This window comes from Oncorhynchus mykiss, chromosome 5, assembly GCF_057628025.1.
Source record: "Oncorhynchus mykiss isolate SJ-2025 chromosome 5, ASM5762802v1, whole genome shotgun sequence".
Classification (NCBI taxonomy): Eukaryota; Metazoa; Chordata; class Actinopteri; order Salmoniformes; family Salmonidae; genus Oncorhynchus; species Oncorhynchus mykiss.
The window spans coordinates 74,939,285-74,954,580 of record NC_143026.1 but is presented as its reverse complement, the minus strand read 5'-3'; positions in this window follow the sequence as shown (position 1 = coordinate 74,954,580).

Below are 15,296 nucleotides of genomic sequence, written 5' to 3'. Positions count from 1 at the left end.
CAAGTTAAAGTTAAAGAACAGATTGGAAGTGAAACTTCTCTGGTTTTACCTCAGAGCCTCTGCTGGTTTAAGAAAGCATTGCAGCAATACAAACTCATCACACTAGTATGAATCTGTCCTTGTTGTGTGTGTACGTGCGTGCGTGCGTGCGTGTGTATGTGCTTGCGCATTTGCTTGTAATCCAAATCCTCTGACATAATTCAGCCCAGTATCACAAGCATGTTGCATTTCAGTGATGGCCTTGAAAAGCCTTCAGTTGAAAAGGAGGATGCAGGGAACTGGGATACATCAACAATTATTTTCCTGCAAATAACCTGTGAGAAAGGAATAGGGGTTTCTCACATTGTTTGAGAAGATGCAGATATTGTGTCCTTATTGTTTACCCTGTATCTGCCAGGATGTGATTTGAACAAGTTGTTTCAGACTCCAGGCTCAAGCTGGGGCTCGTGAGAAACGCAATGAATGTGACAATGTACAGAGAACAAATCTGAACAGGCATTGTCCCAAAACAGAATGTTAAAGTTCAAGAATTTCAGCTTATATACAACTGTTTTCCGTTCTGTCACATACTGTGTTCTTTCTGAGCAGTAACTGTATTTGAGGCATGGGGTATACACAGGCTCTAACCAATATCTGGCAAATGTGTTGAGGTTTCTCTTGATCCAACACACTCTTCCCCTCTTTTTCTCGCAGTGGAGAGAGGGAGATGGTGAAAGAGGAGAATTGGACAGGGGCAGGAGGAGAAAAAAGCTAAATACCACAGAAAACCTGGATGTACATAATGAATGTTGGGAGAGTAAAAGGCATCAGTCAGTAGGTCCGCCTCTATAGCCCCAGTGGTCTTCAGTCCTGTCATCAGGTGCATTGCGTCAGCCTTCACCGTGCAGTGTCATTAGTGACCACAGCCCCGTCTGCACCTTACAGGCTGTTGACTGGGAGACACTTGGGAAATGTAGTCAGGCACACTACTGCCTTGCCTAGTTAAATAAAGGATACATAAAAAAAATTACAAACAATTATACCTAAAGAAAAGGAAAATCTCCACTAACTCAACTCTATTCATTTTACACTAACAAAGACATATGTGTCCTTCAAGATGAGATCTTTGTGGAGAAAACTACATACAGTATATAGATATGATGACAAGGGTTCCGACATCACATAACACCTAAAACTATTTAAGTTTCTCCATCCGAAATGTCCTTAATAACAAATCCACTACTTGAACAGAAGATCCTATCAAATTCTGACCGGTTGCCAAGGTTCGTTGTAGCTCAGGAAACTAGAAACAAATGTCAAGAGCCGCGGCATAATCTAATTCAACGCGTTCTTTAATTCATTTTGACTGCTGCTGCTGTGTAGTGGATGGCTCTCCTCTTTAAACCAGAGCCATCTTTCAGGAATCCCCTTCTTATTCCCTTTCCACCGAGGTTCACTCATAGCTGTTCTGGGATTTATTGCTAGGTGATTGGTGATGACAGAGATGTCTTAAATGGTCTAGTCAAAACATTTGTGTGAACGGGATGAGAGATCCACCATATTTCTTCTCTTTTGCTTTGGTCAGACAGTTACTCGTCCCTTTACCTTCCTCTTCCCTCTCCTTCATTCTTCCCTCTCTCTATCTTTCTGTGTCTCTGCCCTCCCAAAACCACCTTTTAGGGTTTGGCTACATTGAAATGACCAACGCAAATCTCCTAAGAACACACACAGAGACATACACTGTGGCCCTTGGGCTCACTCACCCATACAGACATGCACAATAGCATTGGTAAATGTAGTCATTGACTGACTCACGCCATTTGTGCCTTGATACATTATCAACACAAGAGCGCACAAATAAATACATGTCATGTTGTGTAGTAAACTACACATACAGGGTTGTTGTTGTTTGAGAGTGGCAGAAATGAAAATGTAGAGAGTTGTATGTTAACACTGACAATGCTGTAGTTGTCCCGTTGCAGGAGGAAGTTCTCTTATTAAGATTTGTTTTTGTGTTTGAAAGTTAGCTGGTTTCACAGAATCCCACGTGTGAGAGAAATTGAGAAACTTAACATCAGACTGCGACCCTGGGACACACACCTTTCATGTGCTGATTTACCCTGTGCTGAAAACACACACACGCACACACACACACAAACACACACACACACACACACACACACACACACACACACACAGAGCTGTGACTGAGACACTGAGAATGGCCTCCAGTGTCTCCGTCCTTTATGCGTGACTATGTGAGGTGAGATAGGGTCTCTGTCTGAGCTCTTTACATCAGGCAAGCTGAACCTGCTACTCCCAAACCTCACACAGGCAGACTCATACGTGCACTGAATGGTAATTCCCCCAGCATACAGGGACATCGTGCAAGGGGAGTGACTCTGCTGTCAGAATGAACACCTGCCTGGGCCAAAACACATCTATCTTTCACAGGAAGTTATTGGTCAAACAAATGTAATAGATCCAGTGTTCCTGTCTTGTTGTTTGAGCCATTTAACTGTGACCGTATCTGTCGAACATATTCAAACACAGTTCTCACACGATTCACAAACATAAACATACATGCACACACACACACTTGTGCAGACACGCAGAAACACACAAACACACGGTAACAGCTACTGTGGAGTGGAGACAGATGAGCAAGGCTGAGGTCCCGCTTCATAAAAGATGCCTCACTCCCACACACATTGTGGCTTCAGTGCTTTGCAAACACAGCCTGCCTCTGTTGCACTGAGAGCTGCTTGTCTAAACACACACACACACACACACACACACACACACACACATACTCTCATGTGTACTCTATGTGATCAGTGCTGTTTATTCTGGGGACATCAAGGGGGACATGACATTATGACGCCAGTATCGTCACATCAGATGTGAGTTGGCTGCCCCACACTCAATATTCTACTTTAGCTGCCATATTGAAATTGGGTCCAAATCCATGTTGGCCCCTGGGCATAATTCAAAGACTATGAGCTAAAGATGCCAAACCAACTGAGAGACTTTCAACAGTAAATGGCTGTCACCTGTGTATTACACTCCAACTAAAGATAACAGTACTACAAAAGACAGCACTATAACAGTACTACAAAAGACAGCACTATAACAGTACTACAAAAGACAGCACTATAACAGTACTACAAAAGATAGCACTATAACAGTACTACAAAAGACAGCACTATAACAGCACAACAAAAGACAGCACTATAACAGTACTACAAAAGACAGCACTATAACAGTACTACAAAAGACAGCACTATAACAGTACTACAAAAGACAGCACTATAACAGTACTACAAAAGATAGCACTATAACAGTACTACAAAAGACAGCACTATAACAGTACTACAAAAGACAGCACTATAACAGTACTACAAAAGACAGCACTATAACAGTACTACAAAAGACAGCACTATAACAGTACTACAAAAGACAGCACTATAACAGTACTACAAAAGACAGCACTATAACAGCACAACAAAAGACAGCACTATAACAGTACTACAAAAGACATCACTATAACAGTACTACAAAAGACAGCACTATAACAGTACTACAAAAGATAGCACTATAACAGTACTACAAAAGACATCACTATAACAGTACTACAAAAGACAGCACTATAGCAGTACAACAAAAGACAGCACTATAACAGTACTACAAAAGATAGCACTATAACAGTACTACAAAAGACATCACTATAACAGCACTACAAAAGACAGCACTATAACAGTACTACAAAAGACAGCACTATAACAGCACTACAAAAGACAGCACTATAACAGTACTACAAAAGATAGCACTATAACAGTACTACAAAAGACAGCACTATAACAGTACTACAAAAGATAGCACTATAACAGTACAACAAAAGACAGCACTATAACAGTACTACAAAAGATAGCACTATAACAGTACTACAAAAGATAGCACTATAACAGTACTACAAAAGACATCACTATAACAGTACTACAAAAGACAGCACTATAACAGTACAACAAAAGACAGCACTATAACAGTACTACAAAAGACCACTATAACAGTACTACAAAAGACAGCACTATAACAGTACTACAAAAGACAGCACTATAACAGTACTACAAAAGACAGCACTATAACAGTACTACAAAAGACAGCACTATAACAGTACTACAAAAGACAGCACTATAACAGTACTACAAAAGACAGCACTATAACAGTACTACAAAAGACAGCACTATAACAGTACTACAAAAGACAGCACTATAACAGTACTACAAAAGACAGCACTATAACAGTACTACAAAAGACAGCACTATAACAGTACTACAAAAGACAGCACTATAACAGTACTACAAAAGACAGCACTATAACAGTACTACAAAAGACAGCACTATAACAGTACTACAAAAGACAGCACTATAACAGTACTACAAAAGACATCACTATAACAGCACAACAAAAGACAGCACTATAACAGTACTACAAAAGACAGCACTATAACAGTACAACAAAAGACAGCACTATAGCAGTACAACAAAAGACAGCACTATAACAGTACTACAAAAGACATCACTATAACAGTACTACAAAAGACAGCACTATAACAGCACAACAAAAGACAGCACTATAACAGTACAACAAAAGACAGCACTGTAGCAGTACAACAAAATACAGCACTATAACAGTACTACAAAAGACAGCACTATAACAGTACTACAAAAGACAGCACTATAACAGTACTACAAAAGACAGCACTATAACAGTACTACAAAAGACAGCACTATAACAGCACAACAAAAGACAGCACTATAACAGTACAACAAAAGACAGCACTGTAGCAGTACAACAAAATACAGCACTATAACAGTACTATGAAAGACAGCACTATAACAGTACTACAAAAGACAGCACTATAACAGTACTACAAAAGACAGCACTATAACAGTACTACAAAAGACAGCACTATAACAGTACTACAAAAGACAGCACTATAACAGTACTATGAATGACAGCACTATAACAGTTGAAAGGTAATTATCTCACAGTACATTGACAAGGTCTAAAAACAGCAGCACCACACGTGAATGAGATCAGATAGTGCTCTCCCTTACTGCCTCTGTTACTTCCATAGTGAGCAGGATTCATGAGACAGAGACAGAGAGAGAGGCTGACCTGGGGACAGAGTGGCCGGGCCCCTCGCACAACCATCCATTATCCCCTTGTTATAAATACGAACTTTGTCCACACTCATCAACTGGAAGAAGATGTGGAAAATATCAAGCTTCTGTGTACTGTAAACCACAGTCAATAGCTGATAGCATCATGTGAATCATGTTGTCAAGGAAGGAAAGAATGACACACAACAGAGCACAATGAAGGGTTTAAATACAGACAAAAACATGAAACAGCTACTGTTGTTTGTGTTCATCAGATAGATAGACGACAACATTGAATCTGAAAACAAATGAAAGACGCCCTGATCCTATCCTCAGGTTTCAGCGTGTGACTGAGACCATCTATGTCCTTGAGATAGTCTATGATGAGGTGGTGTAGACCAGGGCTCTGACCGTTTGTCTTTGTCCTTGAGATAATCTATGATGAGGTGGTGTAGACCAGGGCTCTGACTGTTTATGTCTATGTCCTTGAGATAGTCTTTGATGAGGTGGTGTAGACCAGGGCTCTGACCGTTTATGTCTATGTCCTTGAGATAGTCTTTGATGAGGGGGTGTAGACCAGGGCTCTGACCGTTTATGTCTATGTCCTTGAGATAGTCTTTGATGAGATGGTGTAGACCAGGGCTCTGACCGTTTGTCTTTGTCCTTGAGATAATCTATGATGAGGTGGTGTAGACCAGGGCTCTGACTGTTTATGTCTATGTCCTTGAGATAGTCTTTGATGAGGTGGTGTAGACCAGGGCTCTGACCGTTTATGTCTATGTCCTTGAGATAGTCTATGATGAGGTGGTGTAGACCAGGGCTCTGACCGTTTATGTCTATGTCCTTGAGATAGTCTTTGATGAGGTGGTGTAGACCAGGGCTCTGACCGTTTGTCTTTGTCCTTGAGATAATCTTTGATGAGGTGGTGTAGACCAGGGCTCTGACTGTTTATGTCTATGTCCTTGAGATAGTCTTTGATGAGGTGGTGTAGACCAGGGCTCTGACCGTTTATGTCTATGTCCTTGAGATAGTCTTTGATGAGGTGGTGTAGACCAGGGCTCTGACTGTTTATGTTTATGTCCTTGAGATAGTCTTTGATGAGGTGGTGTAGACCAGGGCTCTGACTGTTTATGTCTATGTCCTTGAGATAGTCTTTGATGAGGTGGTGTAGACCAGGGCTCTGACCGTTTATGTTTATGTCCTTGAGATAGTCTTTGATGAGATGGTGTAGACCAGGGCTCTGACTGTTTATGTCTATGTCCTTGAGATAGTCTTTGATGAGGTGGTGTAGACCAGGGCTCTGACCGTTTATGTCTATGTCCTTGAGATAGTCTTTGATGAGGTGGTGTAGACCAGGGCTCTGACTGTTTATGTTTATGTCCTTGAGATAGTCTTTGATGAGGTGGTGTAGACCAGGGCTCTGACTGTTTATGTCTATGTCCTTGAGATAGTCTTTGATGAGGTGGTGTAGACCAGGGCTCTGACCGTTTATGTTTATGTCCTTGAGATAGTCTTTGATGAGATGGTGTAGACCAGGGCTCTGACTGTTTATGTCTATGTCCTTGAGATAGTCTTTGATGAGGTGGTGTAGATCAGGGCACTGTGTCTAAACCCCAAACCTCACTCGTTCTGCTTCAATAACTCACAATGTTGTGTTTGTAGGACTTTCCACTTGTTTCTCCCAGTGAATGTGGGCTACCCATATATTTAACCTCTGCAGCAAACCTTTACAATCGCTGAACTCACATCTCTCTATCCCGCCACTCAGTTAAAATGATACCATCACCAGTTTACTCATGCACAACACAACTGTGGACCGCTCACACTGGGCAGCGCTATACCACTCTGTAAGAAACATTTTGATCAGAGCCATTTAAAATGGTGTGTTCTTCCCGGCCAATAAGCAGCGAGCTCCTCCTCCCAAGCTCCATTAAGCATGAGCATTTATCAGCTCTGAACATCGCTGGCCACAGGTGTGTTCTGACCCACCAACCAGGGCTCCAGGGGGCGGACCGACGGCCCACCAACCAGGATTTCAGGGGAAGGCCGGGCGGCCCACCAACCAGGGCTCCAGGCGGAGGCCGGGCGGCCCACCAACCAGGGCTCCAGGGGGAGGCCGGGCGGCCCACCAACCAGGGCTCCAGGGGGGAGAGGTAATAGGACAGGGCTGTACAATACAATGCTGTGGCCTCAGGGCTCGGGTCTTGAAGGCCTATATTCTAGGTGGAGTAGTTACACTGAGGATGTATACTGTAGGCTGATGATACAAGATACACCAAATACTGTAAGTACATTAAAGATTATCAGCACCCACAATGTAAATTGTGGTTTTCTCATAACCTCACATGTAACTCTGTAAACAATTTCTGTGAAGTTAACTTACATAATTCAAAACCCATTCTGATCCATGAATCCTTAGACTAATGATACAAATTATATTCAGGTAAACAATTCAATAATCTAATGCATTTCCTTTCATTCTTCTGGGTGGAACAACCCACTACTTAACAGAGACTGTTGTGATTTCTAACATTCGGCAAAGAGTTTTCATTTCCAATAAATCTCTCACTCCATAACTTCATGATACGTTTGTTTATTAAGATGGAGTTGTGTGGCTTTTCAAAGCTGCTGAAAAGTCATAACTTATCTGCTGACGTACATGTTGTTCTATTTGCGTTCGATACTTTTTATGTGTCCTCGCTGCGTCTAAGATAACTCAACTCTCGATGGCAGCTGAGCACATTTGTTAAGGATTAGCATTCATTTAACAGACTTTCTAAATAGTTTATCATTTTCAAAGCTTTGCCAGTTAGTTTCAGTAGCCTCTTCTCTCAGGCTCTACTGCTGTGGAAGTAAACATGACTTTAAATTGTAGTTTATGCTTATATCACTTAGCTTTAACTCTAAATACCAACATAGCTTTCTTTCCCCCACCTGTTTGGGTAATTGAGATGGGCTTCAGAGAGGTCTTGTTTACAGTTGGATCATCATGGCGAGGTGCTGTGTGTAGAATGGAGAGCACGCTCTACCCCAGGTCACCTCCTCTGACGCTTTTGATTCTCCCTCTTTGTTCTGAGATCTGAAATGTGTTACAGTTTGAGTTTCATTAAAAGCGTATCCTGAAAGTGGATCCGGCCCTTTGTACATCAACAGTAACTATGTACAATCAAACTGGAAGCAGACTGGCCTCTTCTGGGGGGGATGTTACATCAGTGGTGTGTGTGTCAGGACCCCAAAGTCCTAACATTTCACCCGAATGTTCTGAAAAGGTAGAAAACAATAACTTTTTTGAGAAGTCAGGACTTTTTTCAGGTCCTAAATTGGTTTAAATGCTATTTTAAGCTTAAAGGTTAAGGTTAGGGTTAGGGCTAAGGTTTAGGGTTAGATTTAGGGTTAAGGTTATGGTTAGGTTAGGGTTAGGGCTAAGGTTTAGGGTTAAGGTTTATGGTTAGGGTTAGGGTTAAGGTTAGGGTTAGGGCTAAGGTTTAGGGTTAGGGTTAAGGTTTATGGTTAGGGTTAGGGCTAAGGTTTAGGGTTAGATTTAGGGTTAAGGTTATGGTTAGGTTAGGGCTAAGGTTTAGGGTTAAGGTTTATGGTTAGGGCTAAGGTTTAGGGTTAGGTTTATGGTTAGGTTAAGGGTTAGGGTTAGTATTAGGGTTAGGTTTAGGGCTAGCGAAAATAGGATTTTTGATGTCAAACAGTTTTTACACTCCAAAAAGTCCACTCCAAAAATAAGTGTGTGTGTGTCTCAGTGCCTAGGAGTCCATCTAGACCAGTGTCACTTTCTCCTGTGAAACAATATCCTACTCTAACATGGCCCAGTGGCTACACATTTATTCAGTGTGCATGACACTGATATTGCTATGTTGTATGTAGGAAAGGTTGGTTTTACTTAGGTTGCAGCCACACATGTAGAAAGCAAATGGCATTAAAGGGTTGATTCTAAACAACTGTCCTAAACACTTTTTTTGGGTGCAGACCCAGATTTCCCAAAATGCCCTACCTTTTAAAAAAAACACTTGAGGTGGTGAATAACAGAATGACTTCAATTGACTTGACTGCTGTTGTGGAGGTCTTGGTTTCCCTCTTCACATCACAGGAGCACAACCCACCCATGGGAAAGCAGAGCATATAAATGTCTATGAGAATGTCTATGTATCAAACACACAGAAGAGCTTCCAGATGTGACATGTCATCATCAAGGACATCCAATGAATGGGGGATGAGTGACAGGCTCTCAAAAGTGGACTGAAACATCACTCAGGCAGAGAGAAAAATAATCGCCTCTTCAATGGCAACCTGTGTGTGTATCTATCGACACAAGGGCATGTTTCAGTGTTTAAGTGCACCGATTGAGTCTGGTATGTGTGCCCTGTTTTGGTAGGTGATAATGTTTATTTTATGGATAACACCAGTGTGCGTGCATGTGTGTGTGTGTGAGGTCCAACTGGAGACCCATCACTCAGCCCTGTAGCCATGGCACAGAGACTCTTGCATCTCTTGAAATCACCTTCATGTGGAGTGACTTTTTGCACCGCTGGCGACAAGGCAATCACACTCTTTATTTAGGGGGATTCCAACCTGAGTGAAGCGTGCATAAACGGAACATAATTCCATTTTGATGCACTTTTCGCTCATGTATTCTGACCTTGACCTTATGCATGAGAATAACATGCTATTCACCCCGCTATTCCTTTGGGGTGGATATCAAAGAAATTCATGTGTGGTGGAGGTGTGTTTACAAATACGCCATATTCTCACCTTGACTTAATTCATTCAGAATTCCACCTCCTCTCAAAGTGTAACAACATACACTACATGACCAAAAGTACGTGACTTGTCGAACATCTCATTCCAAAGATGTTGGGCGATTAGGCCTGGCTCGCAGTCGGCGTTATATATATCCCAAAGGTGTCCAATGGGGTTGCGGTCAGGGCTCTGTGTAGGCCAGTTAAGTTCTTACACACAGATCTCGACAAACCATTCTGTATGGACCTTAACTTGCCACAAAGTTGGAAGCACAGAACTATCTAGAATGTCATTGTATGCTGTAGCGTTAACATTTCCTTTCACTAGAACTAAGGGGCCTGAACCATGAAAACAGCCCCAGACCATTATTCCTTCTCCACCTAACTTTACAGTTGGCACTATGCATTTGGGAAGGTAGTGTTCTCCTGACCTCCACCAAACCCACATTCGTCTGTCGGACTGCCAGATGGTGAAGCGTGATTCATCACTTCAGAGAACGCGTTTCCACTGCTCCAGTGTGCTCCAGTCTAATGGCGGCGAGCTTTACACCTCTCCAGCCGATGATTGGCATTGCGTATGGTGATCTTAGGCTTGTGTGTGGCTGCTCCGTCATGGAAACCCATTTCATGAAGCTCCAGATGAACAGTTCTTGTGCTGACGTCCTCGGTTTTCAACTCGGTAGTGAGTGTTGCAACCGAGGACAGACGATTTGTGGTAGGTGATAATGTTTGTTTTTATGGATAACACCAGTGTGTGTGTGTGTGTGTGTGTGTGTGTGTGTGTGTGTGTGTGTGTGTGTGTGTGTGTGTGTGTGTGTGAGTGAGTACAGCCCCGTATCCTGGAGACAAGAGGCCAAAACAGTTCAGCCCGGATTTATCACCATCCTTAAACTATTACTATGAAGTAATTATGAGGCACTAAGGGCCCGATTCAGATTTACGCCTTTCCTATGCAGGCCTTTCCTATGCAGGCCTTTCCTATGCAGGCCTTTCCTATGAAGGCCTTTCCTATGCAGGCCTTTCCTATGAAGGCCTTTCCTATGGAGACCTTTCCTATGCAGGCCTTTCCTATGCAGGCCTTTCCTATGGAGGCCTTTCCTATGGAGACCTTTCCTATGCAGGCCTTTCCTATGCAGGCCTTTCCTATGGAGGCCTTTCCTATACAGGCCTTTCCTATGGAGGCCTTTCCTATGCAGGCCTTTCCTATGGAGGCCTTTCCTATGCAGGCCTTTCCTATGCAGGCCTTTCCTATGGAGGCCTTTCCTATGCAGGCCTTTCCTATGGAGGCCTTTCCTATGGAGGCCTTTCCTATGAAGGCCTTTCCTATGCAGGCCTTTCCTATGCAGGCCTTTCCTATGGAGGCCTTTCCTATGCAGGCCTTTCCTATGGAGGCCTTTCCTATGCAGGCCTTTCCTATGCAGGCCTTTCCTATGCAGGCCTTTCCTATGGAGGCCTTTCCTATGCAGGCCTTTCCTATGCAGGCCTTTCCTATGCAGGCCTTTCCTATGCAGGCCTTTCCTATGCAGGCCTTTCCTATGGAGGCCTTTCCTATGCAGGCCTTTCCTATGCAGGCCTTTCCTATGCAGGCCTTTCCTATGGAGGCCTTTCCTATGCAGGCCTTTCCTATGCAGGCCTTTCCTATGCAGGCCTTTCCTATGCAGGCCTTTCCTATGCAGGCCTTTCCTATGGAGGCCTTTCCTATGCAGGCCTTTCCTATGCAGGCCTTTCCTATGGAGGCCTTTCCTATGCAGGCCTTTCCTATGGAGACCTTTCCTATGCAGGCCTTTCCTATGCAGGCCTTTCCTATGCAGGCCTTTCCTATGGAGGCCTTTCCTATACAGGCCTTTCCTATGCAGGCCTTTCCTACGCACTTCTCAGTAGTTGGCATTCAGACTTACCTTATGCAGGTGTGTAATGGGCTTTTCAGGTGTGGTTCCATTGTGCTTGCTGAATAAATGTAATTCAACCTCTGAAAACCGTCCCACTTGCTGGCCAACATATTTTCTCATGGAGTTTTCATTCAATAAGGTTTTTAGTACATTTATCTAAAGCCATCTCTTTAAATACAATATACCTTAGATTTGAATTTTCTCAACAGACTCACCAGAATATACACTGAGTGTACAAAACCTTAGGCACATCTGCTCTGTCCATGACAGACTGACCAGGTGAATCAAATCAAAATCAAATCAAATTGAATCCATGTGAAAGCTATGATCCCTTATTAATGTCACCTGTTAAATCCACTTCAATCTGTGCAGATGAAGGGGAGGAGACAGGTTGAGACAATTGAACCATTGGATTGTGTATGTGTGCCCTTCAGAGGGTGAATGGGCAAGACAAAAGATTTAAGTGCCTTTGAACAGGTTATGGTAGTAGGTGCCAGGCGCACCGGTTTGAGGATGTGAAGACCTGCAACGCTGCTGGGTTTTTCACTCTCAACAGTTTCCCATGTGTATCAAGAATGGTCCACCATCCAATTGACTTCCAGCGAAATTGGAGCCAGCATCCCTGTGGAAAGTTTTTGACACCTTGTAGTCAATACCCAACGAATTGAGGCTGTTCTGAGGGCAAATGGGGGTGCAACTCAATATTAGGAAGGTGTTCCTAATGTTTTGTACACTCGGTTTATATCGAGAGAATGGGTTCAGTGTAGGGATCAATGAAAGAAAGCCATCTAAATACACACATATTCATCTCCTTTTCAGCACCAATTGTAGGCTACTGCACTAAAGTGACAGTTATTATGTATGTTGATATTATTGACGGTGGCTACCGACAGTGGCTAATATTTAATATGATATAAATTATTTTTTTAAATACTGAAAAGTCCGGGCATATAATTAAAACAGTCTAGAGTGCATAAATCAACCTGGTAAGTAAGGCACTAATGTCAGTGCACTCAGGTTTCCATAGAATACAGCCTCGGCTTGGGTCTCCAAATTTCAGCCTTGCAAATTCTGAAGCCATAGGCTTAGAATTACAATTCTGAATAACGACACAGCTATTTCTACTTCACTTTGTGAAAAACAGGCCTGAAATACCTGTCATGTTGACATGTTTTTCCATTTGCTGAAATATGACTAGTTTCACATTGTCTCCATAAGACAGATCTGAGATATTTACAATTACCTTAACCAGACAGCTTGCTCATTTAAATAGATCATATCAATACCTCTTATCAATTGGTAAATAACAGTGCATGGAGAATGGTGTTATTCCTATCAGGAAAAATACACTATACAGTGCATTCAAACCCCTTCCGTTTTTCCACATTTTGTTACATTTCAGCCTTATTCTAAAAAGGATAACATTATTTTTTCCCTCATCAATCTACACACAATATCCCATAATGTGAAAACAGGAAAAAAACTGAAATACCTTATTTACGTAAGTATTCAGACCCTTTGCTATGAGGTGCATCCTGTTTCCATTGATTATCCATGAGAGGTTTCTACAACTTGATTGGAGTCCACCTGTGTTATATTCAATTGATTGGACACGATTTGGAAAGGCACACACCTGTCTATATAAGGTGCATGTCTGAGCAAAAACCAAGCCATGAGGTCAAAGGAATTGTCCGTAAAGGGTGCCAAAAAATGTCTGTAGCATTGGAGGTCCCCAAGAACACAGTGGCCTACATCGTTCTTAAATGGAAGACGTTTGGAACCAACAAGAATCTTCCTAGAGCTGGCCGCCCTGCCGAACCGAGCAATCAGGGAGAAGGGCCTTGGTCAAGGAGGTGACCAAGAACCCGATTGTCATGTCCTGGCCATAGAGAGGCTTTTATTCTCTATTTTGGTTAGGCCAGGGTGTGACTAGGGTGGGCATTCTATGTTCATTTTCTATGTTTTGTTTTTCTTTGTTTTTGGCTGGGTGTGGTTCTCAATCAGAGGCAGCTGTCTATGGTTGTCTCTGATTGAGAACCATGCTTAGGTACCCTTTTCCCACCTGAGTTTTGTGGGTAGTTGTTTTCTGTTTTTGTGTCTGCACCAGACAGAACTGTTTTGGTTGTTCTCCTTGTTGTTTTGTTAATCAGTGTTCAGTTCCATTAATAAAAGGATGAACACGTACCACGCCGCCACCACCAAAGGACCAACAGCATGGTAAGGAGGAGCAGCGCTAACTGGGGAAATGGATATGGGAGGAGATATTGGAAGGCATTGGACCCTGGGCACAGGCTGGGGAGTATCGCCGTCCACAGGAGGAACTGGAGGCAGCTAAGGCTGAGCGGCAACACTACGAGGAGTTGGCACGGCTGGCAAGGAAGTCCGTGAGGCAGACCCAAAACCATTTTTGGGGGGGTCACACGGGGAGTGTGGCAGAGTCAGGATTCAGACCTGAGCCAACTCCCCGTGCTTACCGTAAGGAGCCAAGGATGGAACCAGAGCCAGTAAGGGTGGAATTGTAGGTGAGTGAAGGGGGCAAAGCAGAGACAGTGAAGGAGTTAATGGGGAGATTGGAGGAGAGAGTTATGAGGGAGTTGTCCGGGATTTGATGTCACCTGAGTCATCTCTCCATACTCGTCCTGAGGTGCGTGCTAGCCGCCTGGTGAAGACTGTGCCAGCCCCACGCACCAGGCCTCATGTGCACCTCCCTAGCCCTGCACGTCCTGTGCCAGCTCGGCGCTACAGCTCTCCAAGACATGCTTACCATGGCGGGCATCGTACTGGTCAGGCACCGTGTTATGCGGTGGAGAGCACGGTGTCTCCAGTACGCGTTCTTAGCCCGGTGCGCTACATCTCAGCTCTCCGCATCTGCCGGGCTAGGGTGAGGATCCAGCCAGGATGGATGGTGCCAGCCCTGCTCTCCAGACCTCCAGTGAGTCTCCTTGGGCCAGGATATCCTGCGTCTGCGCTGCGCACTGTGTCTCCCGTGTGTCTGCGCAGCCCAGTGCGTCCTGTGCCTGCGCCACGCACATGCCGGGCTAAAATCACCGTCCAGCCAGGACGGGTTGTGCAGGCCCTTAGTACGAGACATCCAGTGCGCCTCCACAGCCCAGTCTATACTGTGCCTCATCCCTTCAGAGTCTCCCGCCTGTCAGGCGCTGCCAGAGTCACCCGCCTGTCAGGCGCTGCCAGAGTCTCCCGCCTGTCAGGCGCTGCCAGAGTCGCCCGCCTGTCCGGGGCCCGCTGCGAGGGTCCTGAGGTCTGGGGGTCCCAGGTCTGGGGTCGGCGCTGCCAGAGTCTTCCCCCAGAGTAAGGAGTATGGAATGTGTAATCAGACAGGGGAACCCAGAGTAAGGAGTGTGGAATGTGTAATCAGACAGGAGAACTCCAGAATAAGGAGTGTGGAATGTGTAATCAGAGAGGAGAACTCCAGAGTAAGGAGTATGGAATGTGTCATCAGACAGGAGACCTCAAGTGTAAGGAGTATGCAGTGTGTCATCAGACAGGGGAACTCC